Raw genomic sequence first — 15,495 nt, 5'->3', positions numbered from 1 at the left:
GGATTCTCTCGACCTTTTCCATAAATGTTAACATCATCGAGTAGGACTCTGACATACAACCTCGGATAGGTCTTACATCCTTAGTGGATTCTATCGACCTCTTTCACACAGGTTAACTCATTGAGCAAAGGCTCTGATATACAACCTCGGATAGGTCATATATCCTTGGTGGATTCTCTTGACCTCTTCCACACAGGTTAATGTCATCGAGCAAGGCTCTGACATACAACCTCAGATAGGTCATACTTCCTTGGTGGATTCTCTCGACCTCTTCCACACAGGTTAACGTCATCGAGCAAAGGCTCTGACATACAACCTCAGATAGATATTACATCCTTAGTGAATTCTCTCGACCTCTTCCATACAGGTTAACATCATCGAGCAAAGGCTCTAACATATAATCTCGGATAGGTCTTACATCCTTGGTGGATTCCCTTGATCTCTTCCACACAGGTTAACGTCATCGAGCAAGGCTCTAACATACAACCTCGAATAGGTCTTACATCCTTAGTGGATCTTTTTAACCTCTTTCATACATGCTAATATCATCGAGCAAATGCTCTAACAAACAACCTCAGATAGGTCTTACATCATTGGTTAATGTCACCATAAAGCCATTGATGGACTTTCATCGGGCTTATCCACAAAGTTAAATTTCTACCTAATGCCAGACTTCTTCCCATCACCAAACTTTTATTAGGCTTCTACCCGATGCTGAATTTTCTCCTGTCGCTGAACTTCTACCCTGAAGGACTTTTATTGAAATTCTACTCGATGCTTAGCTCTCGTCGCTAGACTTCTGCCTGTCTTAGGACTTTCATCAAAATTCTACCCAATGCTAAGCTTTTTCCCATCATTGTACTTCTACTGAAAGTAGAACTACTATCCATCGATGGACATTTGTCGGTCTTCTACCTGATGTCATACACTTACCTGATGATAGACTTCTGCCTGTCGCGGGACTATCTTCGTTCTTCTTTCCATCATTGTACTTCTACCCGATGTCGGACTTCTGCTTATCGTCAGACTACTACCCGTCATCGTACTTGTGCCCGTCGATGGACTTTCGTTGTTCTTCTACCCAATGATGTACTTCTACCCGACGTCATACTTCTACTAGTCATTGGACTACTACCCGTCGTCGGACTTCTATCCGTCGTTGGATTTTTGTCAGTCTTTTACCCGACGCAATACTTCTACCTGACGTCGGACTTCTGCCTGTCGTCGGACTACTACCAGTCATCGGACTTGTGCCTGTCGATGGAATTTTGTCGATCTTTTACCCGATGATGTACTTCTACCCGATGTTAGACTTCTTCCTGCCTTTAAACTACTACCCATCATTGACTTCTGCCCGTCGATGGACTTTTATCGATCTTCTACCTGATGTAGTACTTCTTCTCAACGTCAGAATTCTATCGAACATTGAATTTATGCAAATCATCGGACTTATACTTGACGCCAAATTTCCACCCTTCGTGAAACTTGTGTTCGTCGTCAGACTCCTACCCGATGTCATATTTCTTCCCGACGTCATATTTTTACCTGTCAATAGTCTTTTTAACCTCCCTCCTTTCAACGATCTCTCTGATCTCCATCGCCAACCAACTAACATTGAAAATCCATAGGATCTCTCAAAGAAAAGAGGGAGAAGGGGGATCTCTGGACCTTCATGCACAGAGAGGGGCCTTGGGCCTGCACGAGGGATACCACTCGTACAGGGCCAAGGGAAGGCCTCAATTGAAATAATGGAGGGAGAAAGGGGGATCTCCTGACCTTCTTGCATATAGAGGGGGCCTGGGCCTGCACGAGAGATACCAGCTATACATGGCCAAGAGAAGGCCTCAATTGAAAGAATGGCGGGAGAAGGAGGGATCTCCGGACCTTCTTGTACAGAGAGGGGCCTTGGGCCTACATGAGGGATACCACCCATATAGGGCCAAGGGAAGACCTCAATTGAAAGAATGGAGGGAGAAGAGAATCTGCAAGAGTTTTATACCCCCTAGAGTTTTATAGGAAGAAGGGGAAGTTAGAGAAGAGTTTGGGCTAACCACCAACAGTTAGCCGACAGTTAACAAAACCGCCAGTCGGCGGTTAGCAAAACTGCCGGACGACAGTAAGCCAAACCGCGACCAGCCAGAGGGCTAGGCGTAGGATAGTACGGCCCGGGTGCGCGGGCAAGCTTGGTAGCGCGGCACGCCGCACGGCGACAGTGGCCACCGACGGCAAGTCCTTCCCGACACATTTTTTTTCCCAATTTTGGGCCTGAAATGGTCAAATCGGATATTTTTTTGGGTCCCCAGAATCATGTTTTGACATCCCGGAATCAATTTTGACACTATTAAAGCTGTTCGGGACCTTTACGCCCAAGATTGGATTTTTTTTCCAAATTTCAAATTACACAAAAAATTTCATAAAGGCTGCGATGCATATTTTCAAACTTCTGAAACTTTGACATCTAAAAATAAGGGGTAACTAATATGTCCTCAAAAAATTATGTTGATCGGGCACGAATCTCGATGCAAAATCTAGTTGGAAACTTCCTAAATTAAAATTGGGACCATTCAAACTCCGATTTCAGTAAACTTACAATCAAACTGAACGTCTCAGAAATACAAATCCAACAACACCAAATTCAACTCAATCCGAGCCCAAATGGGTCCAAATCAAAGACCTGAAGAGCTATTGGAAAGTTCAAACCAAAATTTGGGTTATTAAACAGTTTCTAAACACGACGTTCTTATAGTAGAATTGAGTGGCTCAACAAGATGAATCCAACGAGCCTAGGATTTCAAAATTCTGACATCACTAAGACCTTTAATTGTCTAACAAAAGGTCCATAATTAAGAGATTCAACATCGGCCGTCCATCCAACCACTCCCCATTTACCCTTGATCTCTCACCTATTTATGGGCCATGCCACTCTAGAAATCTATAAATAGACCCCTCATTTATCTTGAGAGGGGACCGAAGCAAGAAGAGAAGAAGTAAGAAGAGAATGAAGAGCAGGAAGAGAAGGAAGAAGCTCCTCCTCGACCACCGCCAAACTTCCGCCGGACCACCGCCTGACGTCGTTGCTCTATCGGACCACCACTTGAGGCCCTCACCTCTGCCGGACCACCGCCTGATGCTGTTGCTCTGCTAGAGCACCACTTGAGGCCCTCACTTTCGTCGAACCACTACCTGACGCCATTGCTCCACCGGACCACCACTTGAGGCCCTCACCTTCACCGGACCACCGCCTGGTGCCGTTGCTCCGCGGGACCACAACTTGAAGCCCTCACGTCTGCCAGACCACCGCCTAACATCGTTGCTCCGCCAAACTAGCACTTGAGGCCCTCACCTCTACCGGACCACTGCCTGATGCTCTTGTTCCGCCAAACCACCACTTGAGGCCCTTATCTCTACTGGATTTCTGGATGACATCATTACTCCGTCGGACCATCACTTGAGGCTCTGAGCTCCATCAGACCACCACTTGAGGCCCTCACCTCTGCCTGACATCGTTGCTCCACTAGAACACCACTCTAGACCCTCACCTCCGCTAGACCACCACTTGTTGTTGTTACTCCGCCAAACCACCACTTGAGGCCATCACCTCCATTGGACCACCACCTTACATTTTTGCTCCGCCAGACTGCCATTAGAGGACCTCACATCTACCAGACCACCACTTGAGGCCCTCACCTCTACCAGACCACCGCCTGACGTCGTTGCTCTGCCATACCACCACTTGAGTCCCTAACCTCTGCCGGGCCACCACCTAACCTCGTTACACCGCCAGACCACCACTTGAGGCCCTCACCTCCATCGAACCACCACCTGACATCGTTGCTCTGCTAGACCACCACTGAAGGGCCTCACCTTCACAGGACCACCAATCGATGCCTAGAGTTCTCCCAGAATACTGCCCTTCAACTACAGTTTTTATGACCCCGATCTCCTACTAACTACGGTCCTTTCGACCTCTGTCGCCTGCTATGGACCTTCTTGAAATTACGAGATGCGCCAAAAGGGGGGGGGGGGGGGGAACTGGAAAATTGTGGCATTAAAAAATCCTAAACATGAAAAATATATTCATAAACAGGAGTTCTAATTTTTTTGTATTTTTAAAACTTAAACAAGGAAATTAAATAATATGAAAGCGAATGCTTACAACATAACTTGCAATAATGAATTTCACTACGATGTTTTACCAAGCAATTTTAATGAAAACAAAATGTAAGCGTAAATAAAAAGTAGTAAAGGGAAAATCACACCAGAGATTTTATAGTGGTTTGGTCACTTGACCTATGTCCACTCCCCGGAGTCCTCCACTCCAGGAATTTAACTACTAAACAATAGTTCTCCTTTTGCCTCACAGCAAGGAGGAAAAGTCCTTACAAACCTCACTTTCACCAACCCGATGTGGCGGAGTGCCAAGTGCTTTGTCACCCTTCTGGCGATGGTAGCGTACCTTCTCATTTTTCTCCCTTCTGGAGAAGACAAAGTACCTTAGAAGACACTGATATAGAAGAATGTCCCCCTCAGAGAGCCTCCCACAAGATCTTCTCTGGCCACGGGAGGAGCAAAGTGTAGCAAGCTTGGAGCAACCGTGTGATCTCCCTCATACTCCTTCTCCCTCACTAAGCCCACCTTCTCCTTCCTCTCACAAACCCTAAAATCTTCTCAAGAGCTCTCTCCCAAGGAATCCTTCTCTAATCACGTTCCTCTCTTTTAGTCACACGCCAAAAAAAGAAAGTTTGTTACTTAAAATAAGCTCCATGAAACTCTAAAAATTTCAAATTAGCCATTATGATTGTACCATACGATTATATATCAAACAGTATGATCAGTACAGAACAGCCTTCATCCTGGTACAAAGGTTCATGAACAGGTCAAAATTTTGAATATTATCATATAATATGATATAAACACATACACTACGATATGTAAAATCCTTCTGTTCATACAGGATGATTATTATGATAACGAAACTCATCTTTGGACATCGTATGGTACGAACCACTTCGTATAATAAGATTAGTACAAAATCAAGGGATCGTTTGATATGATATCCAGGACGACCGAAAACAGCTTAGGTTGATCGTACATTACGAGCTAGGTCATATAGTACTATAATCAATCAGAAATTAATCCTTGATTTATGCACTAATCTTGGGGTTAATTTAAGTAAGTATTCAAAATATACCATATAGTGCGAATGAGATCGTACAATACGTTTAGTAATCAAACTTACTTAAATTAATTTGGCGGCTAGAGTTTTTAAATTGGAAACACTTCGTACAGTATGAGATAAATTGTACAGTACGACTTGTTTACAGATAGCCATTTCAGCTATATCATATCATATAATACGATTTAAACTCGTACAGTACGACCAACAGAGAAAAAATTTATTCATTTTTAAAACCCTCTTCCCCTTTGTGTGTGCATGGTTGCTCAGTCGTGCATACAATTTATGGCTAGACTCAAGAAAAAAAAATAAAAATAAATGAAAAAATTATAATGATTTAAATTCCAACTCCTACTCTACCCAGTCTTGAGTCTTCTCGTTGTCCTGAGTAACTTGTGATCTCCCTAAAATGTTAGTACTCACAGACAATAGCATAAAAAATATACTTAATGAATAGTAATTCAAACGACATTATTTTTCATCATCAAAATCTCAGACTAGGGGTCATGGATTGCAACAATCTACCTGTTTTTTATGATGTCAAATAATGTTGGTTAGAAGCAATTTTACAAGGCATTTTTTTGTTTGTTTATATATTTTTATATTTTTTTTATTTTTAATTAACTAAAACATCATGAAATAAATAGGAAAATAAAAATGCATTTCATAGAACTTAAACATAAACAGGAAAGAAAATATAAGCAGGACATACTGACTACAACATACTTCTCCCCCTTTGGACATCACCAAAAATAGGAGTCACAAACAATACTAAGAACAAAAGTCAGAAAGTAGGATCCTGATCACGTGGAGCTGGAGGTGGGTGGAAGTATTGGTGGATGGACGTGAATTATTGACCAATTGAGGAAAAGCGTTCCCAAAACCACCGCATGTCGTCCTCGTGTTGTTGATGTTATTCTTAAATGTGAGTGTTAAGGCGGCTCTGGAGTTGGTCGAAACATTCGACCAAGTCATCGTGAGGGTAGGCTGGTGCAGGCCCTCTGGGTGGTGCATGCCTTCTTTGTGGAATAGGGGCTCCTGTTGGAGAAACTTCTCCTTCTTCTTTATAAAAGTCTGGTTCTTCAGGCTCTTGCCCCCAATGAAATAGAAAATGGAAAGAGGCATCCGTATAGAAGATTGTTAGATTATTGGGTTCACCAGGATAGGTTAATTGGTATTTGTGTTGAAGGATGCAACCTATAAGGTGGTCAGGGGATAGATTTTATTTTCTATAGGTGGTAGAGAGGAAAATGAAGGTCTTATTTCAGATATAATCAATAATTAACATCAAATTTTGTGTTTGAGTCTATAAGGTAGGTAACGATTGATAAGATTTGGGTCATGCAGATTCGGTCACCAGCTTTGTGTATGATTGAAGTGCGAAGGACGTGCGAATAATTAGGGCATTTCAGGTTAATGATTGAACAAGAGGCTGGTGTTGGTAGAAAGCTACATACCTAAGGACTAGATTTGAGGCACTCTAGTCGAATTCATTTGATAGGAAGGAATGAGCTTGAGGGCCTTTAATAGACAGCCCAATGTATTGGGCGATGTCTGCCTCAATGATTTCTACGCGTTGTCGACAGACAAAAGAGTTGAAGGTTAGGGTTTCGATAGTAAAGGTTAGGTTGGATAGGAATTCAAATAAGAGTTTCAAATATTACGGGAAGGCTAGGGTAAGGAGGAATTGGAGAGTGGTAGATGCAAATAGGTTCATTACCTCAAAATTTAGGGCAGCTTGATTTAGCATACGAGATGGTGTAATTTTGCATGCCTTATATTTATGGTAGGCTTCTTAATTTTTGGGAAACAGGAAACAGTCATTGGAATGGCGAGAGGAAGATGAGCTTCTAATGATGAGATGAATGCACTTACTAGAACTTGACATTTCATGAAGATAGGTGATACCAATCGAGGGAAGGAAGAGTGAGTTAAAAGAGCTTTAGATTCAACCAATTTATAGACTTGTTTGCATATCGTATAGTACGATCATATATCGTACAGTACGAAGGGAAATAATGTCATTTGGATGAATAGTTGGGAAAAAGTGGTCAAAGTATACAGTACGATGGCAATCGTACAATACGATATGAAGGAATTTTGATCGTCCCGAGGGTCGTCGGTATGACCTTGGACGAAAAAGGTAGTATAGTATGAACGGGTGTTTGTACAGTATGAAATGGTAATTATATTGTACCGACACACTTTAAGTCATCTCACCATTTTGCTGATGTGGATCGTACAGTACGACGGGAGGTATCGTACATTATGAAGGGAAATAATGTCGTACCAAATAACTTTAATTCAACCTAATCCGTTGCTGACATGGATCATATAGTACATAGAGGATATCTCGTACAAGACGATATGCAATTAAATTATACTGAACATCTTGAATGAACTGCCATGTATATCATACAATATAATTAGTAGCGTACAGTATGATGTGCAGAGACTAAATTGAGGCTGGATTGTGATTTGTATAGTTTGATATATCGTACAGTACAACTGTGGATCGTACAATATGATGAAGAAAATTTTTTGAGTTTTGTGTGGTGAGTGTGTTATGATTAGAAAACACCATAGACAGAGCGATTTTTTTTATGCATTCATATCTATGATACCAAGTCTTATCCTCAAAGTACTAAAGGTGTCGTAGGCTAGTGGTTTCATGAAAATGTATGCCAATTGATCTCTTGTAGCTATATGATGTAATTCTATGTCCTTTAGCTACATGATCTCTTATGAAGTGATGTCTAATGTCTATGTGTTTTATTCAAGAGTGTTGAATTAGATTTTTAGAAATGCATGTTGCACTTGTGTTGTCGCACATGATTGAGATGGTTCATACTAGTAATCCAATATCAAGAATTTATTGTTTCAACAATAATACTTGCTCAACACAACTTCCTATTACAATATATTCTGCCTCAGTTGTGGAGAGGGCTACCAAATTTTGCTTTCTACTGGACCAAGAAACTAAATATTGTCCTATGAATTGGTAGGTACCACAGGTGCTTTTTCTATCTACCATACATCCTATAAAATCAGAGTCTGAGTACCCTAAGATTTCAAAAGAAGTGTTGTGCCTATGGTACCAAATTCCTAAGTTTAGGGTTCCTCGTAGATATCTAAGGATTCTCTTGGCCACAGTTAAATGAGACTCTTTAGGATCATCTTAAAAACGGGCACAAAAGTACCCAATAAATATTATGTCGGGCCTACTGGCAGTTAGGTAGAGGAGAGATCCGATCATTCCTCTATATTTTTTTCTGGTCTACTGATTTTCCATTCGGGTCTTTGTCAAGTTGAATTGTAGAGCTCATTGGAGTGTTCATGTGCTTAGCACTATCCATTTCATATTTTTTTAAAATATCCTTAATGTATTTCATTTGGATAAGATATGTTCCATTATCGATTTATTTTACACTAAGCCAAGAAAGCAATTAAGCTCTCCCATCATACTCATTTCAAACTCATTACTCATTATTTTTGAAAATCCATCACATAATTTATTATCTGAAGATCCAAATAGAATGTTATCCACATAAATCTAAACAATGAGAATTTCACCTTTAACCTTTTATAAAAAGAGTTTGATATCTACACTACCCTTAACAAATCCTTTATCTAGTAAGAATGAGCTAAGTCTTTCGTACCATACTCTAGGTGCTTGTTTTAACCCATATAGTGCCTTTTTTAATTTGAATACATCATTTGGAAATTGCGAACTTTCAAAAATAGGGGTTTGCTTAACATTAACATCCTCCTTGATTACCCCGTTCAGAAAAGCACTCTTTACGTCCATTTGATATAGTTTGAAACTTTTGAAGCAAGCAAAAGCCAAAAGCGCCCTTATGACTTATAGTCTAGCTACCGGGGCAAAGGTTTCTTCAAAGTCTATTCCCTCAAATTGGTTGTACCCCTTAGCTACTAGTCTGGTCTTATTTCTAATTATGATTCCTGAGTTATTCACCTTATTTTTAAAGACCCATTTTATTCCAACTACACTCTGTTCTTTAGGTCTCTTGACTAGCTCCCAAACATCATTCCTTGTGAATTGATTCAATTATTCTTGCATTGTTAGAATTCAAAATTCATCTCATAAAGCTTGATCTATACTCGTGGGTTCTATCATAGAGATGAATGCTGAATGAATAACCTCCTTTCTAAGTCCGTGCCTAGTTCTCACACCTTTCGACGGGTCTCCTAAAATTAATTCTTTAGGATGGCAAGAAGAGTATCTCCATTTTCTAGGCAAATCTTTCTGAGGTTCTACCCTTTCTCCTATGGTCATAGTTTCTAATCCTTGAATTGCCTCTATTTCATCTTCTTCAATTTTAGATTCTGAGGGCTTATCTGATTCATCAGATACTATATGGGTGGACTCTTCTACTACTAGGGTTTTCTTATTAAAGATTTTATAGGCCTTAACTATATATGAATAATCTAAGAAGACACCCTCATCAGACTTGGGATCAAATTTTTCTAAGGGAAGTTTGTCATTGTTTAAGATAAATCACTTGCAACCAAAGACATGCAAGTGTGAAAGATTCAGTGTCTGACCCTTAAGGAGTTCATAAGGAGTTGTATTCAGCTTTGACCTAATGTTCACCCTATTTAAGACATAACATGCCGTGTTAACCGCTTCTTCTCAAAAATATATAAGAAAGGTGTACTCAGCTAACATTGCCTTAGCAGCTTCTACCAAGGTTTTATTCTTGCTTTATACTATTCCATTTTACTGAGGAATTCTACGGGCTAAGAAATTATGCTTTATTCCTATCTCTTGAAAGAATGTTTTAAATATTTCATTATGAAATTCTCCACCATGATCACTATGGATTATTGAGATTTCATATCCTAATTTGCATTGAATCCAGATGGAGAATAATTTAAATTACTCAAACAACTCATTCTTATGTTATAGGAATCTTACCCAAGTGAATCTAGTGAAGTCATCTACAATCAAAAATCTATAATTTTTCCCACCTAGGCTAGTTGTGTTAACGGGTCCAAATAAGTCCATGTGAAAGATTTCTAATTGCCTAGATGTGTTCACATCTTTGATTGAATGAAAGGATGATTTTATTTGTTTTCCTAGTTGGTAGGCATCTCAGAAATGCTCCTTAGTGAAGTCTAACTTAGTTACGCCTCTAACTAGGTTTTTCTGAGTGATGTTTCTAAGTATTTTCATACTAGCATGGAAAAGTCTCCTCTTCCATAGCCATGAGTCATATATTATTGTTTTTAAGCAAAGTGATTTTGAATTGTCAATGCAATCAAGATCTAACATATAAATATTGTTCATTCATTTTCCTTCTAAAATAAGTTTGTCATTTAAGCTAATCAGGAATTTGTTAGAAAGAAATTTTTTGTCAAAACCTTTATCACACAATTGACCAATGCTTAGTAAGTTATGCTTTAAACTATCAACTAATAAAACATTCTCAATTAAAAATTTCTTAGCATTTCCGACAATACCTGAGCCTACCACATTTCTGGTGGTGTTGTCTCCCAATCTTACTTTGCCTCCGGTCCTGATCTTCAGTAAAATGAACTTTTTCATGTCTCCAGTCATGTATGGCAAGCATCCACTGTCCAAGTACCACATGCTCTCACTAGGTCTTTTGTGATAGCATTCATACAATTTCATTCAAGGGTTAGATTTGGGAACTCAAGTGAGTTTGGATTCCTCCTTATGCTTTCAAGAATGGGATGTATACATGCTATGCTGTGATGAATGCAATTTAGGTCTCCATACTAGGTGTTTCCTATGGTGAATCATGCATGTGCGGGCTATGTGACCTACCATGCCACAAGAGAAGCACCTAACACAGGGAAATGGGTTCACTAACCTATGTGGGTGGTGATGCCTTTCCTAAAGTTGTGTGATGCATGCAATGCTGGGGTTTTGCTAGATTGGGCTAATGTGGGTAATGTCTTCTCTTTTTCTAGTTCTATGATTTTTTCTTTAAATGTGTTATTTTGATATGTCAATCATGAAACTTCCCATTTTAACAGATGTTTATTGTGATCTAACTTCAATACAGGTTTGTCTAGTCTATCAAAATCCTTTTCTAGTTCAATATGCATTATTTTCAAGGATTAATGTGCTTCTATTAATTCAATATGCTTTTTATTTAATGCATCATACTCATCAAGCAAGGACATGTGATCTCTATCTAAATCAGAATTTTCTTTAACTAAGTTAGCATGCTCAATTTATAAAGTACTAAAATCAATATTAAGGCTAGCATGCATTTTTTTCAACTTTCTATATGAGTCATGGATTTTCTCAGAAATAAGCAGTAGATCTTCATATAAAAGTTGTCATACCTTGTTTTGATCCGATTGATCAAGATTATTGTTAGACATTAGATAAAAATTTGTTACCTCCTCCGCTTCTTCTTCTGACGATTCTAAGGCAGAGTCGACCCAAAATGCCTTTTGTGTCTTCATCTTCCCCTTCTTATATTTAGCTTTGTTATCATCTTTTTCCTTAGTTGGTTGACTCTTTAAGTTGGGGCAATCAGCTCGGAGGTGACCTGGTTTCCTACACTTAAAATAAATCGTATAAGATTAAACTTTAGTAGTTTTCGAACTTTTGCCTTTATTCAAGTTATTCTGATGATGCCTTTGTTTTTTTTTTTTTCAAAAAGTTCTTAAATTGTCAGGTCATCAAGGCTATGTCACCTTCTTCCTTCGTTGCAGAACTTTCACTTTCTGAGTTGTTTACTTTCAATGCCACCATCCTCTCCTTCTTCTTTTCACCTGGATCACTTTGCCTTTGACTCACTTTTTACTCATACGCAATGAGTGATCCAAGCAAATTGTTAATAGAATAAACATCAAGATCTTTAGATTCAGTGATTGCAGTAATTTTAGCATCATAGGAACTAGGTAAGAATCTAAGAATCTTATTAATTTTTTAAGAATTTGAAATTTCTCTACCTAATGCATGCAAAGATGTCACGATTTGGGTGAACCTATTGTACATGTCAGATATTGTTTCGCTAGGTTTCATACAGAAGAGTTCATAATCTTGCAATAGAATGTTAAGTTTAAACTGTTTAACTGCACTAGTTCCTTTGTACGTGATGCACAGTCTATCCCAAATTTTCTTACTAGTAGTACTGGTAGATACTCTCATGTAGTCATATTTTAATGCACAAAAGAAATAGTTTAAGCACTTCACATTTAATTAAGCCAAATCCCTATTCTCATTGCACCATTTATTAAAAGGTACTTGAGTTTTCACTCCATTCACAAGTTTAAACGGTGCAACGTAACCATCATTAACCAACATCCACATACGATAGAGCAGTAACCATCATTCGACTATTAAAAGTAGACATTCTAATTTTCTAGAAATCAAACGGGATATTGTCAAACAGAGGTGGACGGGTTATTGAATAACCCTCCATAGTATTACGATTGCCAAAATGAGACATGATCGATTTTCAAGGTTTTCTAAAACACTATTTTTGAAACCAACTCTGATACTAATTGAAATTATGAGACGCGCCAAGAGGGGGATGAATTGGAAAATTGTTGAAATTAAATATAATCCTAAACAGGAGTTCTAATTTTTTTGTGTTTTTAAAACTTAAATAATAAAATTAAATAATACGAAAGTGGATGCTTACAACACAACTTGCAAAAATAAAATTCACTATGATTTTTCACCAAGCAATTTTAATGAAAATAAAATGCAAGTATAAATAAAAGCAGTAAAGAAAAAATCACACCAGAGATTTTATAGTGGTTCAATCACTTGACCTAAATCCACTCCCCGGAGTCCTCCACTCCGAGAATTTCACTACTAAACAATAGTTCTCCTTTTGCCCCCACAACAAGGTGGAGAAGCCCTTACAAACCTCACTTTCACCAACCCGGCATGGCGGAGTTCCAAGCGCTTTGTCACCCTCCTGGCGACAACAACATACCTTATCATTTTTCTCCCTCCTAGAGAAGGCATAGTACCTTAGAGGACACAGATGTAGAAGAATCTCCCCCTCAGAGAGCCTCCCACAAGATCTTCTTGAGCCAAAGGAGGAGCAAAGTACAACAAGCTTGGAGTAACCGTGTGATCTCTCTCTCACTCCTTCTCCCTCACTAAGCCCACCTTCTCCTTTCTCTCATAAATCCTAAAATCTTCTCAAGAGATCTCTCCCAAGGAATCCCTCTCTAATCATGTTCCTCTAAATGTTTGTTACTTAAACCATGCTCCACAAAACCCTAAAAATTTCAAATTAGATGTTATGATCGTACCGTACGATCATATATCAAACAATATTATCAGTACTTAATAGCCTTCATCCTGGTATGAAGGTTTGCGAACAGGAAAAAATTCTAAATATTATCATATAATATGATATAAACAGCACAGTACGATATGTAAAATCCTTCTTTTCATACAGGACGATTGTTGGGATGACGAAACTCTTCTATGGACATCGTATGGTACGAACCACTTTGTACAGTATGATTAGTACAAAATTAAGGGATTGTCTGGTACAATATCCAGGATGACCGAAAATAGCCTCGATTGATCGTACAATACGAGCTAGGTTGTATAGTACGATAATCAATCAGAAATTAATCCTTGATTTATGAATCTCTGGGTTAATTTAAGTAAGTATTCAAAATATACTTTATAGTACAAATGAGATCATACAGTACGATTAGCTATCAAACTTATTTAAATTAATTTGGCGGCTAGGGTTTTTAAATTAGAAACACTTCATACAGTACGATATAATTGTACAATACAACTTGTTTATAGATAGCCATTTCAGCCAGATCAGATAATACAATATGATTTAAATTCGTACAGTTCGATCAACAGAGAAAAAATTTATTCATTTTTAAAACCCTCTCCCCATGTGTGTATAGTTGTTCAGTCTTGCATACAAATTGTGGCCGGACTCAAGAAAAGAAAAATAAAATTAAATGAAAACATTACAAAGATTTGAATTCCAACTCCTACTCTACCTAGTCTTGAGTCTTCTTGTTGTCCTGAGTAACTTGTGATCTCCCTAAAATATTAGTACTCACAGACAATAGAAAAAAAATATATTTAATGAATAGTATTTCAAACGACATTATTTATCATTATCAAAATCTCAGATTAGGGGTCAATGATTACAACACTTCTGACCTCCATCACCAGACAACGATCTTTCTGACCACGGTCTCCTGCTGACTACGGTCATTCTGACCTCCGTCGTCTACTATGGTCCTTCCAACCTACATCTCCAGAAAATAGTCTTTCTGATGTCGGTCTCCTGCTTACTACGATCTTTTGGAACCCTGTCTCGTGCCGACTATGGCCCTTCGAACCAAACAAACTTGTTTATGTTGATTATTGTAACTTCCAACATGTAATGTTCTCTATATGATGTACATTTCTTTCATCAAGCCAAGGCCTTCTCCCTAAGAAGGGCCTCATTTGTAATTGACTACAAATACTAGTGGATTCTTTAAAACTTGGCCAGGTCCCGTGGTTTTCTTCCCCTTTTTCATGGGTTTCCACATAAAAACTCAGGTGTCTCTTATGAATGCTACACTCTCTTTCTTTTCTGCTTGTGTGCTAGATCTTCGTGCAATACTAAGATGTTAAACTATATATTTTTCTACCGCCACGAATACTCCAGGATTCAACAGTTTTACGCCGTCTGTGGGAACGTGGTTCCCTACTAGGGGGCAAATTTTGCTCCAACCTCAGAAGGTCATTCATGTCAACATTCCGTACATCAGTCATTATTGCATTAATTTTATAAGAATCACAAGCAAACTAGGGGGGAACTTTGACTCCAACCATGGTCAAAAGATCATCCAATGCTTTAAATATCAAGATGATATTTTAGAAAAATCCAAGTGATGGCAAGGATACTTCTAATATATTACTAGCTTTATACATTTCATATTTGGACTTCAACTCTTTGGACATGGTCTTAATCTTGATACATATGATATGTTATGGACTGATTATTGATACATATGATATGTTATGGATTGATTATTGATACATATAACTAGTATAGATACATATAACTGGTATATATATATATATATATATATATATATATATATGCCTTATCCCACCACCTCTCTCACTTGGTTGCTTGCCCACAAAGAAATTAAAGAAGGAGAAGAATAGAAAGGAAAAGTAATTGGGTTGTATTTGCATGTTATTCATATTACAATTTTTATTCATTATAAGTGATCAAACTCTTACTCCTATCTCAATGATTTTGTTTTCTATGAATTACATTTCTCTTAAATCTACCAAAAATGCATTATCTCCTAGTCTC

This window comes from Dendrobium catenatum, unplaced genomic scaffold, assembly GCF_001605985.2.
Source record: "Dendrobium catenatum unplaced genomic scaffold, ASM160598v2 fragScaff_scaffold_1202, whole genome shotgun sequence".
Classification (NCBI taxonomy): domain Eukaryota; kingdom Viridiplantae; phylum Streptophyta; class Magnoliopsida; order Asparagales; family Orchidaceae; genus Dendrobium; species Dendrobium catenatum.
Note: the sequence above shows the minus strand (reverse complement) of the source record.